The following is a 5,269-nucleotide window of genomic DNA, read 5'->3' as shown; positions in this document are numbered from 1 at the left end:
TCTCTCATAGTTTCCGAGATAATCGCGAAAAACGAAAAGGCTAAAGAAAAATAATTTATTTGATCTTGTACAGTCCGTAGGAAGAGGAAAAACGCAATTCTGAGCCGTCCATCTGCCTATAGGGAACCGAAATTTCCTCAGGAATCGAATGGAGTTGGATTTAAGGCGCTATCTCTCATAGTTTCCGAGATAATCGCGAAAAACGAAAAGGCTAAAAAAATAATTTAGAGAGCTTCGATTAAGTATGGGCAATAAATATATTCTAGTCTCAGATTGGAGTTTCTTCGGAATTAAGGTACTTCCGCAGTAAGTATACTTGGTGAAAATTTCGAAATGGTATAAAGACGCAATATTTGGATCATATGTTGTTGACCACATTAAAAAGATATTCCCAAAATTTCAAGTCCCTGGTCCACCCCATTTTTGAGATATGCATCGCCAAACATTCAATTTTTGTGTTTTTTCCATTTTTGACGATGTATATCTCGAAAATGGGGTGGACAAAGTACTTGAATTTTTGGGAATAGTTTTTGAATATTCTCAACAACATGATCCAAATATTGTGTCTTTATACCATTTCGAAATTTTCACCAAGTATACTTACTGCGGAAGTTCCTTAATTGAAAGATGCATTATCAAAAAACTAATAAGAATATTTTTTATTGCAAGGTGTGTCAGCAGATAACGAAAGCACCAGTGTACATGATTGATCATATATGGGTTAAGCACTATGGAGGCAGTTTCAAGTGTCCTCATTGTCCCGGTTACTTAGAACGATGGAGATGTTGCATAACGAGACATGTGGCTCTCATGCATCAGGATGTTATTGAAGCAATAAATGGAGAAGGCAGAACTTTGCCATTATCTTTACGAAATGAGAATGCATTTCTGAAGATAATGGATAGTTTAAATAAGCAATGAATATTTTTCAACGAAATCTCTTGACGAAAATTTTTTTAAGTATTTTGCAGTGAATTTTTCTTGGCACTTCAGTGAAAAATTTAAGAAGGAAAATTTAATAACTAACTGACGTCAAGGAATTTCCGTAGAGAAAATGTCGAAATATTTCTTGAGGGATTTTTGACGGTGTTCTGTTTCTGATAGAAAAGTATAATCAAAAACCCAGGAATGACCACTGACTAAACTCTCTAGCTAGAAGGTTAGCAAAGATATTGGAGCTGTTGCTTTTTTTACTCTTCTAAAACCTGAATTTTTTAGTGCAATTACAAGAGACTAATCATCTGAAAAAATTGTTAGTTAAAATATTGATTGTCTCAATTTAAAAAAAAATTGTGTACTTCAACTTTTTATCCTGTAAAAATTAGAAATAAAGTTTTAATCGTCGATTTTCAAGTGATTCCGACTTATTTTTATTCTCCTTTCCTCGGCAAAATTCTGAATATTTCCTAACTGACCCATAAACTTTTGCTTTCGAGTGGAAGCTTTGTAATCGTTCAAATTTAAGTTTCGGACTTATTGTTTTATATCAACCTATTGTGATCCAAAAAGTCCTAACATACTATTTTTATTGTACTTTTTTTTAATTATTCGCTAATAAATCGACGGAATTGAATCTTTTTTTTCACATGTAGGTCTTGTTGAGCCCTATCCATCGACATGAATTCAAATTTCAGAACTTGACGGAAAACTTGAAAAATTAGGGAAGGATACACCAAAATGGACACCTTCGATTTTTTACAATTATCATAACTTCTAAATAAATTTATCAATTAAGCTCACCTTAACCTAGCGAAATCAATTTATTTCAGATGAAAAGAAAATTATCTTTTTCATTAACAATTCTGTAGCGAAGTGGTAAAACGGTACAAGTTAATCTTGACTATTGGTCAGTTTTCAATGAATATCTCGGAATGGAAGAGAGATAGAAAAATTTTTGTTAGAACTTTTTTTGTAGAGCCGATTGAGAGCTATAACAAATGTAATTGCAAAAAATTCGCTATCTCCCTTAGATTCGGAAATATTTCTCAAAAACCCAACTGGGAGATAAGTCGAATTAAACCGCTTTACCACTTCGCTGTTGAATTCAATAAAGTGATTAACATTCCTTATAATTACACCGTGTCCATTTTGCTCCACACGGAGAGAAATATTCAATCAAAAATACGTATCTTTTCCGTAATTTCGGAGCGAAATGTGCTTGTAGGAAATTTTACGGAACTGTCGCGGAATTTTTCCAGAGCGTTCCGTCATTTTTATTTGCATCTCCTGTGAAAAATTACGATACCCTCACTTAAATTTTCTGAGTCGATTCCGTAATCGGTGAGCGGATTGTGAGTTCCGTAATTTTTACTGAACATTTCCCTCCATGCACTCACGTATGAAAAAATCCTGTAGAATTTCCTATAGGATTTCCTATAGGAAATCCTATGGAGAATTCGAACATTTCCTATAGGATTTTTCCGGTGGGATTTCCTACAGGATTTTCTATAGGATTTTCTATAGAATTCACTATAGGGTTTTCTATAGAAAGTAACACAGAAAATTGAGACTCGAAACCAATCGGTCACAAGGGTCAGGTTAGGGTCACAAATCTGATAGGAAATTCTATAGGGAATCCTATAGGACATCCTGTAGGAAATCCGATAGGAAATCCTATCAGAAAAATCCTATAGGAAATGTTCGAATTCTCCATAGGATTTCCTATAGGGAATCCTATAGGACATCCTGTAGGAAATCCGATAGGAAATCCTATCAGAAAAATCCTATAGGAAATGTTCGAATTCTTATGGCGAGTAATTTCTATCATGCAATTCGTAATAGGTAAAGTTGTTAACAAATTATACTCTTACATCCAGAAAGACATTCATTTATCTCCCCTTCCCAATTTTTTAAAATGCAGGTAGTCATTTGAACACTGCTGAAAGGCCCAGTTCGGCCGAGAGTGGAAGGAATGCGCCACTACTATCCCTCTCAACAGATGACAGTTGCGATTATTTGAGGTTACTTTTCGAGCAGTAGCGATATAAAATGTGCAATTAGCCAGAATCTAACGGGAGGAAAACAAAAACAGACAGAGAACGTGAAGTAGACAAGGTAATTTTGCTAATTTTCGAAAGTCTATTTGTATCAATAAAAATATCCGATTTTAATTACATAGTTAAACAGAATACACACGCTAATTGCACGTTTGAAGAGCACGTTTTCTTCGTTTACAACTTATTCTTCGGCACGTGAAACCCACAGACTTTCATGTCATTTTTTTAGTAGGGGAGGGTAGGGTAAAATGGACACTTTTGACTTTGTTTTGAAATATTCATGACGTGTTGAATTTTTTACAAAATGGAATAATTTCATTTTTCAATTGAAAAACAATGATTCCTCTTTGTGATAAGCTTAGGCTGAGCTCCATTGATCAATCTGTTTCTGAGTTATGAATATTTTTTAAAAAGTCAAAAGTGTCCATTTTACCCCATCCTCCCCTATTTTTATTATCTCAGTAAATATACGACTTTCGTAAAAATTCCCACACGTGTAAGGAAATTCCATGAAAAATCCCTACGTTTCGTGTAGTTACAAAAACAGTGAGAATGCCGATTTATAAGAAACAAACAGCGCAATTTGACTGAGGTGGCGTGAAATATCCTTCCTCCTTCGGACTGCCAAAACACAATTTGTTGCTGTTTTTCATCACGCACGAAAAAATTAAATAGAAAAACCTAGCGAATTCGTTAAAAAAATCTATTAGATTTCTATTGAACTTTCTATTAGTTTTTGGCAGATTCTATTCAAATATTCAATAGAAAAATCACTAGAATTCGATTTTTTTATGTAACTTATTCTCTTCAGATATTTTCTATAAAATTTCCTCGCCTCAAATTTTCTAAATTTTTTTCATTTGATTTTTCTTTTCTTCTCATCAAGATAATCAAACAAACTTTGAAAATTTAAGCCCAGGAAATTCTGTAGAAAATATTTCAATGGAATAAGCTGTATAGAAAAATGGAGTTCTTTTGACTTTTTCTATAGAATATTTTTTATTGAACATTTCCATAGAATCGACCAAAAACTAATAGAAAGTTCAACAGAAATGCAATAGAATTGTCTAGCCAATTCGCTAGGTATTTCTATTCAATTTTTTCATCCGTGATTCGACAATTTAAAACCAAAGTCATCAGCTACCCAATGGAACCATCAGAAAAGACCTGGGAGAAAAACGACAAAGTCCTCAAACAAGTCTTACTTGTGCCGAGAATATATTTTTTTGAAAATTATCAAAAAAGGATTTTTTTGTGCCAAACATGTAGAGAGTGCGCTGGAATGAAAAATTTTTGTCGCAAAAATAGATTTAGTAATTCAAAAAAATTTGCATTCTCCGTACACGCAAGAAAAGTCATTTCCAGCACTACTCCTGCGTTATTCGATACTCCCACACCACGTTTCAACCGTTTCATACGTTTTCATACATATTTTGCTCCCGAAAAATCTTTGTTTTATGCGAAACAAGGGATAGTAATTTTTCGTTTCGGCTATCTAATAATCGCAAACAAGAAATGAACACTTAAATGAAACAATAATAATGATATGATAGCCATCTTGTAACTTAGGGATAAAATATTTGTTGATAAATTTCCCTCTATATATAGATATAGAAAATATATGAGACATTTTCATCCTGAAAAGGCACCATCTGGTGTGAATTATCCGCCTCTTGAGCCAAATATTTCGTTGCTGTCGAAAGCAGAACAATTATTGATGTCTGAGACTTTCAAATTCGAACCAAACAAATTCTTTTTTGGCAATTTTTCAAATTCATTCAACTAGCGATTTTGTTGGCCCAAACCAGACTTGTTTGACGTGTTTGTTTTTCTCTCAGTGTAGTTTCTCCATGGTCGAGGAAAATTCTGTAATTTTTTATAATGAAGAGAAAACAAAACTAACGTTTTTCATAATTAATAAAAATGCGTTGGGTAATATTTTTTCATTCAATTCAATAGATATTTCCTTCAATATTTTTAATTAAATTATCAACTATCTCGAGCACAATATTACAAAGGAAAATTTTGCATTTCTTATTATTAACAATTTATATTGGATGTAATAAAACATACCTGTTTTCTTTAATGTTTTCTTTAATTCTTTAATGCCTAAAGGAGGTTAGGCGGTGTATGAGATGAATTTGAGAGTGAATTTCTGTGGTTCCCGGTAGCTTAGTCGGTAAGAGTGCCCGGCGCGTATCTGGGAGACCCGGGTTCGATTCCCGGCTGGGTGAAGCGGAAATTTTTTCTCTCTAAATTCTAATTCTCTTAGA

The 5,269-nt window shown here is 33.4% G+C and overlaps 1 protein-coding gene across 1 annotated transcript in view; it reads left to right on the top strand.

The window, feature by feature from the left end:
* The first annotated feature begins 2,869 nt into the window (after positions 1–2,869).
* The window catches only part of LOC107039240, a 4,310-nt gene continuing 1,910 nt past the window's right edge, over positions 2,870–5,269 (top strand). Inside the window, exon 1 of the mRNA XM_015258759.2 lies at positions 2,870–3,054. The gene's annotated coding sequence lies outside the window, so the exon portion shown is untranslated. The remainder of the gene's footprint in view (positions 3,055–5,269) is intronic.

This window comes from Diachasma alloeum, unplaced genomic scaffold (assembly GCF_001412515.2).
Source record: "Diachasma alloeum isolate Michigan unplaced genomic scaffold, Dall2.0 Dall_scaffold_00295, whole genome shotgun sequence".
Classification (NCBI taxonomy): domain Eukaryota; kingdom Metazoa; phylum Arthropoda; class Insecta; order Hymenoptera; family Braconidae; genus Diachasma; species Diachasma alloeum.
The sequence above is the reverse complement of the archived record's forward strand: the minus strand, read 5'-3'. Positions and strand labels throughout refer to the sequence as shown.